The following is a 12,522-nucleotide window of genomic DNA, read 5'->3' as shown; positions in this document are numbered from 1 at the left end:
TCCAATGCAGATTCTTTAATACGTGATATGCTCTTAATGCATTCACCAGACGAGAAATTATGGAAAGAGCTCCTTAGTTTAATCAATGCCTGCTTGCAAGATTGTTTACCAATCATTCGTGCACACGAACAAAGCCAAGCTTCTGTGAGTGTGGCACAAGACGACGGTTGTGACGTGTTCGTGACACAGGCAAGCGAAACGGGGCAACGAGGCCCGCGTACCCAAGGCCGTAAACAGGACAGCAAGGCTAGGCTCACGCCATCTAAGAACGGTTACACACACAAAATAAAAGACTAAAGTTGAAATCATGTCTTAAATGTCAAATCAATCATCACAGAGAGAACTGTTACTATCGTAACGCACATTGTGATTTTGCAAACGAAAAGGGCACAAATCAGAAGTGTGTAATAAGAAAAGTGCACAGTCTAGAAATCAGTTTAGCAATGAGAAAGTGCTTCATTTTAGGAAGTATACTTCTGATGCGTATGACGATATGCATAGGCAAGACAATATTCAGGTTTCAAAAGTTAATCATAAAATTAATGCTATTGTACAAAACAGGAACCAATCTTTGTATGTCTCATTACTGGTGAACAAAATACCTATCAAATTCCAGACTGACAAAGGATCGTCGATCTCTATCATAAACGACTAGGTTCTCCTCAATTGCAGCATTTTGAAAGCTCACTGTACAGTTACAGTAATGAACAAATTCCAGTCAAAGGTGCACTGACGACGGAATTAACTTACGAAGAGTTTACCAAGACAGCTACTTTATCAGTAGTTAACATCCATAAGGCACCAAACTTGCTGGGTCTGGATCTCTTTAACGAATTAGGCTTCAAAATCCATGAAGCGAAACAGGTCACACATGAAGTTCCGAAAGGAAAATTACAGTATTGCAGAAGAACGAACATATTTTTTCCTCCGCGACAGGCAGTGCAACAGACTACCAGGCACACATTACGCTGACACCGATTGCAGTGTCGAAGTTTTGCAAAGCTAGAACTGTCCCATACGCAATTAAAGAACGCGTAAAACAAGAAACTGACCGTTTAGAAGGCAATGGTATTTTCGAACCAGTCACATGTAGCGCCTGGGCAACAGCAATCGTTGTAATAGAAAAGCCAAATGGATCATTACGTATCTGTAGAGATTTCAAGAATACTGTCAATTCACAGTGCATTATAGATACATACTCGATTCCGAAACCGGAAGAACTGATGTATAAATTAGCAGGGGGCGGGGTGTATTTCGCCAAACTGGATTTAAAGGAAGCATATCTGCAGATCCCTTTAGACAAAGACACACAAAAGTTTATGGATTGTACAGATACAAGCGCTTACCATTTGGTATCGCTAGCGCACCACACATTTTTCAACGTTACTTGGAACAATTAATTAGAAACTGTCGTAACGCACTTAACTATCTCAATGACAAAATCGTCTCGGGAAAATCTCTACAAGATTTACTACATAACCTGGAAGAACTGTTCAAGGTTTTCAGAAAGGTCAATCTCAGGTGCAACAAGGACAAATGTATATTTTTTGTCAAGAAAATTCAGTATTTAGGACATATATTGTCAAATACGGAATCAGTCCGACACTACAGCATATAGAAGCAATACATAAATTGCCAGCTCCGAAAGACGTAAAACTAGATAACCTGGAAGAACTGTTCAAGGATCTCAGAAAGGTCAATCTCAGGTGCAACAAGGACAAATGTATATTTTTTGTCAAGAAAATTTAGTATTTAGAACATATATTGTCAAATACGGAATCAGTCCGACACTACAGCATATAGAAGCAATACATAAATTGCCAGCTCCGAAAGACGTAAAACAACTAAGTGCTTTATTAGGCCAAATTAATTATTACCGGAAATTCATGCCGAAAGCTCCTGAAATTTCCGAACCGTTGCACAGATTGCTTCACACAGGAACCACGTGGAATTGGTCCAAAGAAAGCCAGCACGCATTCGACAAACTGAAACAAAGTTTAGTAGACGCAAAATGTGTTACGACATATGACCCACAAAAGTTGATCACTATTGCAGTGGACTCCTTAGATTACGGGATCGGAGCAGTCATGTCCCATAAACATCAAGGAATTGAACGACCGATTGCATACGCGTTAAATTCAAGTCAACGAAACTATAACCAAGTAGAAAAAGAGGCACTAGCAATTATCTTTGCAGTGAAGACATTTCATGACTACGTATACGGAAGAAAAAGTATTCTGCTCACAGACCATACACTAAGTCAGCACAGTGTTTACGACATTGGGCATTGCTACTGTCTAATTACAGCTACGAGATCTTATATAGGTCGACGGCAAAACATGCCAACGCCGATGTACTTTCACGTCTACTGGCGGGTCAAGATGAACATTTTGACAAATCAGAGGACGTATGTTTTGAGATAGACGTAATCAGTGAGGTCGTCGTGGAAAATTTCCCCGTCAATGCCACCTTAATAGCTAAGTTACTGACCAAAGATCCAGTGTTACCAAAGATAAAGCAGTATATTCTTAAGGAATTGCCAACCGATAAGAATACGTTAGCTCAGCCAGAAGTGAAATCTTATTGGAACATGAGACATGCTCGCATAGTGCACAAAGGCGTCATATTAGTTCACAGTGAATGGGAAAAACAAGGGTAGTTATACCCAAAGCTCTCAGGAATAAAGTGTTAAAAATGTTACACCAATGTCATTGGGGCATAGTACTCACGAAACGCACGGCCAGAGAACATTGCTACTGGAAGAACATTGATAAAGATATTGAAAAAATGCTTTCCAACTATAAATTATGTCAGACGCATCAATCAGCTCCGCCAAGACAATATTTTACGTGGCCACAGGCAACAGAACCGTGGTCAAGATTGCATATTAACTATGCAGGTCCATTTCTTGGAACTTCTTGGTTAATTGTCACTGATGCATTTTCAAAATTCCCTTTTGTACTACAAATGCGTGCAACTTCTTCAGCGGCAACAATTCAAGCGTTGTCACAGATATTTTCAATTGAAGGATTGCCTCAAACCATACTGACTGATAACGGCACACAATTTACGTCGCAAGAATTCCAGTCATATTGTCAGATGAACGGAATTGCACATTACAGGACGGCACCATTTCACCCTGCGGCTAGTGGACTCGCCGAACGATTCGTACGAACGTTCAGGGCACACATGACAAAGTTGGTGCAACAGTACAACAAAGAGAATTCCTTATTAATTTTTCACAATACATAGCTACTCCGCACGAGGCACAGTCACCAGCAGAAAAACTGCATTGGCGACAACACAGAACTTTGATGTCTGTCCTAAAACCTACAATGGATCCAGAAAATGATCAACGAACGTCGAAAGGACGACAATTCAAAGTACCCGATAAAGTCCTCATATATGTCTACAGTCGAGGAAAACATACCTGGACACAAAGAATCATTGTAGAATGTATTGGAAATGTCATGTATAGAATAAGAATGCAAAGCGACATAGTTATTCGCCATTCTTATCAATTACGGCAGCAAAGACAGCAGTCACATATAGTAGCAGTCCTAGGCTGTTTCATTTTGCAGACTCCGAAGATGTAAACACCGAACATCTCGCAGGCTATCAGACACAGTCACCGGCAGCCAACGCCGACGCCGACGCCGCAGCCAACACAAACACCGCCGCCGACGCCGACGCAGCACCTTCATGGGCAGCCGACTACACCAGCGGTCCACAGCCGACATCCCCAGAGAAGCTGGACGTCGAAGAAAAATTAGATTTAAGCTATGACGAATGTACCGATGCTGAAATGCAAATTTTTGCTTCTCCGGTTCCCTGCTCCGTAGGTTATCAGTGGGTTTTCCTAGCGGACCGCAGGTGAATGACACGAGGAACAACATGTGTGCACACACAGACATACGCACGCCGAAAAAAAAAACAGGCTTTTCAAGCGAACTTTTTTTCTCTTCTGCGGAGTCAGCGCGTACACAACTTTGCCACTAGAGCGCGCCTCGCTAAGCACAACAGCTCAGGCGCAGCACACGTCCGTATCCGCACTACGAGATGGCGCTGCCATAGAGACGGACCAAAATCTGCTTCCGCCGATCTGTATATTAATATGTAACGCACCCATTGAGATTGCTGCTAAAGTAGAACCTTTTCTCCTCACGGATCACACTCGCGCAGTGATACCTAAACACGCGAGGTATTTAACGAGTGTAAAGACCTCTGATTAGTTAGTCTGCATTTGTCTGCACCAGTCTGTACCAGCCTGCATTAGTCTGTACCAGTCTATACTCAAGTTTCGGTATGCGCCTAGTAAGATTAACATATTCCTATACATAGCCATGAAGATACATGTATAGACACTTTTGTGAAGTATCAGAGATATATGTGAGAATAAGATTAACGTACCAATACCAAAGGAACTTCAGATTGTCAATTGTAAATAGCATCCAGAAACAAATTAAGTAATTCTTACGCTTGTTATTATTTTAATAAATGTGTGTGAAAATTAATCAAGTTCTGTTTAAAGTTGGTCACCTTCAATCTGCTACTCTAAGTGTGCAAGTGTCATTTCTATCATCTGACCTACTGGCAGAAGATAAACAAGCCACGATAAGACCACGAGACATATTGCTAACACTCGCCTACTCCGTTAGAGCGACAAGTTAAATAATCTGATGGTGTGTGTACTGAAGGTCTTACAGAATGCACACCACAATTGCACATATCAGTTCCAATCAAATACCTACAATTAGTGACTAAAGACCGATAGTTTACCACAACAGTAAGAGCAAACAAATTGAAAAGTGGGAAGAAAAAGTTAGGAACATGAAAACGTGCTAATGCTTTGAAAATGGAGCTGTGGGCTATAGAAGGTAACCACAGCAGCAGCTTAGACAGTAAGTTGCTCCTGACGAAGACGATGCCACCTCCATATGTGACCAGAAGAGAGGAAACGCATATGCTTACTAAAAACGCGAAGAATTATAAGTAATCACTTATTTACATGAGAAACGAGATGTGACCTTTTTTATAATCTACAAGTAACACATACCAGAACAACATTTTATCAAGGCTAGATCCCACAGATAATATCCTACAGCGAAAAAAATGCGAATAGCATTTGGAAGAAATAAATCACCGTACAGCTAGAAGAAGAAGTTTTTATTTACAAAACAAATAAAGAAAATATATTTAGATTCGTGTGTGTCTCAAACGAAAATTTAAAATCAGTGTGTATTACAAGCTTTTACTTATGACAGTGGTTAATTTGACGTATATTGAAAAACTCAGGGTCGTTCGGCAAGCTCTGCAGAAAAGCGTGTCGAGAATTTCTAGGAGAATAGGAAAACAAACAAATGAATCAAAGAACTGATTCGAGGCTAAGACTTAATTCAAATTGTAGTGAGGTTAGTAGCACATAGAGCGGGTTGTATGTACAGTATATACACTCCTGGAAATTGAAATAAGAACACCGTGTATTCATTGTCCTAGGAAGGGGAAACTTTATTGACACATTCCTGGGGTCAGACACATCACATGATCACACTGACAGAACCACAGGCACATAGACACAGGCAACAGAGCATGCACAATGTCGGCACTAGTACAGTGAATATCCACCTTTCGCAGCAATGCAGGCTGCTATTCTCCCATGGAGACGATCGTAGAGATGCTGGATGTAGTCCTGTGGAACGGCTTGCCATGCCATTTCCACCTGGCGCCTCAGTTGGACCAGTGCAGACCGCGTGAGACGACGCTTCATCCAGTCCCAAACATGCTCAATGGGGGACAGATCCGGAGATCTTGCTGGCCAGGGTAGTTGACTTACACCTTCTAGAGCACGTTGGGTGGCAAGGGATACATGCGGGCGTGCATGGTCCTGTTGGAACTGCAAGTTCCCTTGCCGGTCTAGGAATGGTAGAACGATGGGTTCGATGACGGTTTGGATCTACCGTGCACTATTCAGTGTCCCCTCGACGATCACCAGAGGTGTACGGCCAGTGTAGGAGGTCGCTCCCCACACCATGATGCCGGGTGTTGGCCCTGTGTGCCTCGGTCGTATGCAGTCCTGATTGTGGCGCTCACCTGCATGGCGCCAAACATGAATACGGCTATCATTGGCACCAAGGCAGAAGCGACTCTCATCGCTGAAGACGACACGTCTCCATTCTTCCCTCCATTCACCCCTGTCGCGACACCACTGGAGGCGGGCTGCACGATGTTGGGGCGTGAGCGGAAGACGGCCTAACGGTGTGCGGGACCGTAGCCCAGCTTCATGAAGACGGTTGCGAATGGTCCTCGCCGATACCCCAGGAGCAACAGTGTCCCTAATTAGCTGGGAAGTGGCGGTGCGGTCCCCTACGGCACTGCGTAGGATCCTATGGTCTTGGTGTGCATCCGTGCGTCGCTGCGGTCCGGTCCCAGGTCGACGGGCACGTGCACCTTCCGCCGACCACTGGCGACAACATCGATGTACTGTGGAGACTTCACGCCCCACGTGTTGAGCAATTCGGCGGTACGTCCACCCGGCCTCCCGCATGCCCACTATACGCCCTCGCTCAAAGTCCGTCAACTGCACATACGGTTCACGTCCACGCTGTCGCGTCATGCTACCAGTGTTAAAGACTGCGATGGAGCTCCGTATGCCACGGCAAACTGGCTGACACTGACGGCGGCGGTGCCCAAATGCTGCGCAGCTAGCACCATTCGACGGCCAACACCGCGGTTCCTGGTGTGTCCTCTGTACCGTGCGTGTGATCATTGCTTGTATAGCCCTCTCGCAGTGTCCGGAGCAAGTATGGTGGGTCTGACACACCGGTGTCAATGTGTTTTTTTTTTTTCCATTTCCAGGAGTGTAGATTGCAGGTTCTTTGCTGTATTCCGACTTGTGATAATAGGCCTAATGACCCCGAAATGCAAGATGCGTGTATGATACTAGAAAAATCCATTAACCGCATGAATGTGAAATCTGAAATCTACAAATCTGAAGTATACAAGTGTCGTCTGTCCGACAGTGGAGATGTCTGATGACGATTCTGATTATGTTTTGTGAGAACGTACCTTTTGGCGAAGGCGCTGTTGTATAAACATTCTAGGACTTCCTGCACCGTCAGTTCAGCGTAAGCCCTCGAGCTTACGACAGTAACCTCCATCGTCTTCGTCAGGAGCAACTTACTGTCTAAACTGCTGCCCGTGTGATCTCTGGAAGTCCACAGACGACATCTGGTTTTTCGGCGACCACGTAATGCTATCGCCTCAATGTCTGTGTTGGTGGTGCCACCGTTTCCCTAGTACCGTAAACACTGCGACGGATATCTCTGGCTCTTCTCTGCATCGAGAGTTCGCTTCCATACACCACTAAAATTATATCCACTGCCACAGTTGAAGTTCTTTCAAGTTCTTATTTCTACATCCTCTTTGATTAACAGTCGCTCTATGTAGGAGCCTTGGGCCAAACCTTCTTTTCCGTCAGGCAGTATTTTGTGTTTGCTGAGAAGCTGTATTCAGCAGCTGCAAATTTCTCCAGTTCTCGGTCCTTAATATACCGTTGATGTTCTACCCAGTCGTAGGAAGCAGTACCGCTCGACTGACCGACGTCATTGTCCCACTAGTATCCTCAAACCGAGCCTACCCTTAGCAGGGCGTAGCATCCTCTTTATCTTCTTAGGAGGGTGGAGAACAGATCTTACATCTCGTCTTCCCAGCACTCTACCTATTTTTCTAAACGTAGCGCCACAGAGAGAAAGGAATATGATCGGTGGCCCATCTCGCGTATGTTCAACATTTTCACTTTCTGTTTCTTGGTGAAAGCCAACTTCATTCCATGTCATGTGATCCATAGTTGTTTTTTTCTGAACACGTACGTCAGATGATTAATTCGGGATCCAAGCGGCCGTTGTCAGAGACTGTTTTTCCTCTGTTTAGGAATACATCTAAGCCAACTCTCTGCTAGATTGGATGAAAGTAGCTCTGTGCGCTAGGTTCAAATGGTTCAAATGGCTCTGAGCACTATGGGACTCAACTGCTGTGGTCATCAGTCTCCTAGAACTTAGAAATACTTAAACCTAACTAACCTAAGGACATCAACACATCCATGCCCGAGGCAGGATTCGAACCTGCGACCGTAGCAGTCGCACGGTTCCGGACTGCGCGCCTAGAATCGCGAGACCACCGCGGCCGGCTGTGCGCTAGGATATAAATCGGTGTGTATTGGCTTTCGGTACAATGAGAAGTCGAAGCGTTCGTTCGACTTTAGCTGTACAAAAACATCTAAAAATGTCAGTCTTCTTTCTTTCTCTACCTCGACAGTGAACTGGATGTTTGGGTGCATACATGAACGTGACACTAACATAACGATAAAATGTAGATGGACGAAGAGTGTAACACGACAGGGGGTGCAACTGGTCGGGACCCTTCAACTGTTCTCGCTCTGACCGTGCGCTGTGTCCACACCACCTACCTGGTACTCCCGCGGCGGTCTTATTTCTGCTCCACACTGCTGCTTGCTTGCCTGCGTTATGTGTATAAATACACAACAGGGATTAGTGAAGCCACTCAACACTAAACACAACATGTCCTACCTCTGGTGTGAACAATTATTGAGAGTTGGATTCTCAGGATGTGGCATGATAAGGTTACGACTGTGGATGGGGACGTAATCGGTTACTCTTGGTTGCACAACAAATACGTAAACTTTATTTAAAGAAATTGAAATTTTAAAACGATCTCTTAAAAAACCACAATTGACTATGTGACGGCCGAAAGCCTTATCACAGAAAAAGAATTCCACAATTTTATGGCCGAAGGCCACCGATAATTCCCGCGTTCGATTCCCGGCGGGGTCAGGGATTTTCTCTGCCTCGTGATGGCTGGGTGTTGTGTGATGTCCTTAGGTTAGTTCGGTTTAAGTAGTTCTAAGTTCTAGGGGACTTATGACCATAGATGTTAAGTCCCATAGTGCTCAGAGCCATTTGAACCATTTGAAGCCACCGATAATGACCTCAAACAACAACCGGCTGAAGGACTGAATTAGAAGTCAGAAGAACAATTCCAAATAGCATATATTGAGATAAATACTTCATTTTCAAAATAACTGTAACATGGCTAAAGGCCTTATCATAAAGGAAGTGAAATTATTACTCGGTTGAACGCCACAAACAATTTCAAATAAGAAACGGCTGGAGGCCTGAATTAGAAGTCAGGTAAACAATTCCAAATAGAACCTTTAAAATAATTCCCTTGCTTTTAAAACAAGTTTGATTTTAAAAAAAACTTACTGTAACACGACTGAAGGCCTTATCATCAATGAAGTGAAATTATTGCTCGGCTGAAGGCCACACCAACAATAATTAGAAAATTACAAAATATCCTTAAGAAAACATCACAGTCTAAGGAACCAGGACAAGCGGTTCTCAGTAAGTGTTCCAAGAGTCAGCCTGGGAAGGTAACTCAAACACAAGGTGAGACAGAGAGCCAAGAGCTGTACTCACGTAACAGGATTGCAACCCAAACTAGGGGCAGGTTAAGCACCGACCGACCGACCGACTATCCAATTCACCTAACGTCCGATCACTGGTACAACGATGGAATGTTTTTAGGCAAGGGCGAAGAGACATACAGCACTACGTCTTCATAAAACACCCAAAGCAGAGGGAAACACTACAACCAAGGCAGACCTCACAAAAAAATATGCACAGTAGAATACAAGAGACTGTCGAACTACACGCCGTGTAGGACACCATCAACGTGACGAGGAAAGGAACACTGCCAGAAAAGTACGCTAGCCCCCAGGGCAGGTAACTGGGGCGTTAGTGGCCACGAGGCAGAAATTACTGCTGGTTGTACTTCACTAAAAAGAATAATACTAAATTCACTGATGAATAACACATAGAGAAAGATGGCTGCCATATTTCACTTCTTCAAAACACTTCACTCGTTGCCGCCAGGCTCAGCGGCTCTGGGGGCAACAACCCGCCGACCAAAGGCGAGATCTCACAATAGTCGAGGTTTCACTAGCAGTTAGCTCTTCACTTAACATAAACGTCCAGGGTTCGGTGTGCAACGAAGTGGTCGCTCTCGCAGCTACCCTTCCTCTACCCGGCAGCGGCAGCACGCCGACAGCGTTCCCGGCTTGCCCCCGGCTGCACGGGCCTGCCTGCGCTGCGCCCCCACCGACCTGGTGTCCGTTCGCAACTCCTCACAAAATCCAGTACTCAGACAGCATTAAAAATACTGCTCATTCAAAACCACCAGATACACAAGGATCCGGGAAAACAATTCCACCAACAACTCACAATACTAAAACCAGTCACTGTTAAAAACACGGACGAATTATAAGTCGTCCAAACACAGATAAGCCAGAAACTCGGGAGACCAAATGCACGTCGTCCGCTGCGACGACCGACCGAACGACTAACCAACGGTCGTCCCCACTCAAGCCAGGCACGGGAAAGATCCAACTATAAATCGTCGACTGACCACTTACTGCCACAAGGTCACTTCGATGGGCGGACACACACACATACAAGTGAAAGTAGCGCTACTCGAATATGACGGTCCATTCAACTAAAAGTGGCTGAATCAGGTCCTGGACGTGGCCGTGCACTCTCGCGACCACATCCTTCCTTAGGACAGTGCATGTGTGCCGCCAGCGGTACTGGCTGTCCGGACCTCACTGCTGCTCCGTCCCAACTCAACTCGCTCGACACACTACGACCCAGAAATACTAGAGGCCACTCCAGAGATGCTACCACAGTACGCTCTATCGATAAGCTCTGCTGGTGCCACTCACGGACAGACAAGGCGAGCGAACGTAGTGCCGCCAGTGAACACACTATGAAAACGAGGCGCCACTATCGCTATTACAAGATGCCAAGCCATGAACGGCATCAACGCGAGCCGCACACTACTGAGGTATATTCTGGGATGATAAGAAAATCTCAGGTTGGATTTTTAAACACTAAGTCGTAAGTGTTGATGCCAATCAACATTCTTGCTGTTTTGATGAGAGGTCACAATTATCATTCCCTATCACTGTACACTATTCTTGACGATGTAGATGTCTGTCACTGCTGTACTTGACACCGTCATACGTATTCCGCAGTCTTACTCTGGCCGAACCTTCGGTGATAGATACACAGCCAATGATGATGATTATCTGTCGACAATCATCATTTGGACGAGCGATTGTTGATGATGCGGAAGCCAAATGGTCGAACGAAATTTCTTACGCTCGCCGCGTGCACACAGATATCCGGTACCATTCCTTGTTCTAATGTATGTGAAATCTTATGGAACTTAACTGCTAAGATCATCAGTCTCTAAGCTTACACATTACTTAACCAAAATTATCCTAAGGACAAACACGCCCACCCATACTCGAGGGAGGACTCGAACCTCCGCCGGGATCAGCCGTACAGTCCACGACAGCAGCGCTTTAAACCGGTTGGCTAATCCCGCGCCGCTACCATTCCTTCTTGACACTTATAGTAATATAACACTGTTCATGAAAGTTAATTTACACTTCAGCGTTCTCACTCGTACGAGCGTGCGCGTAACAGAAGCGACGCGGCCGATTGTTAGTGATGCGGAAACGCGATGACCGTACGCACGTTCTCAAGCACGCTACAAGACACTAGCCGGCCGCGGTGGTCTAGCGGTTCTAGGCGCGCCGTCGGGAACCGCGCGACTGCTAAGGTCGCAGGTTCGAATCCTGCCTTGGGCATGGATGTGTGTGTTGTCCTTAGGTTAGTTAGGTTTAAGTAGGTCTAAGTTCTAGGGGACCTATGACCACAGATGTTAAGTCCAATAGTGCTCAGAGCCATTTTTTACAAGACACTAGTACTCAATTGCTCTCCTTTGTGCTAAAGTATTTTACTGGTTCACAGTAGCTTCATTCTGGGAGGCCGAACACGCCGCGGATGTTTGATGTTGTACGGTACGATATGCAAGGGGGCAGATACTCAAATACGTTATCGGCGGCACTGCTCATTATTAATTACTTCTTTATGTACTTTTCATTGAAATCACTTCCATATCTCATTACTTAAAATAATAGTACTTGCAGCCACACTTGAACTTCCATAATAACACCTTTATTACGCAGAGCTACCCACAACACAACGTAGGATCTCTGTGTCCCGTCCTCTACTCTGCAAATGCAGCCACTCGTAGAGATACTCCGCAACCTAGCCAGCGTTAAGACAATACGTTTACAAGAGGACCTAAATGTAATGCACGTTCCTCGAAACGTTCCATTAAAAAGTTGGCCATTGACAAAGACAGGGACAATGGAGAACCCGTTGCCATTCAGTCGGTTTTTTCATAAAATTTACTGCTTCTTTGCTTCAGGGTTCCTGTGATTTATTACATCCCTTGCGAACGCGGAAGCAATTACAACCGTCAGTCGATTCGTACCCTTCCTGATCGCTGTTAAGAACATCAGCGGCATATTAAAAATCGAGGACGGGAGGTACCTGTAATTACTGGGCACAGCCTCAAAAGTAAACACTAAATACT

Source organism: Schistocerca gregaria, chromosome 5 (assembly GCF_023897955.1).
Source record: "Schistocerca gregaria isolate iqSchGreg1 chromosome 5, iqSchGreg1.2, whole genome shotgun sequence".
NCBI classification, from domain to species: Eukaryota; Metazoa; Arthropoda; class Insecta; order Orthoptera; family Acrididae; genus Schistocerca; species Schistocerca gregaria.
This window is presented reverse-complemented; position numbering follows the sequence as displayed.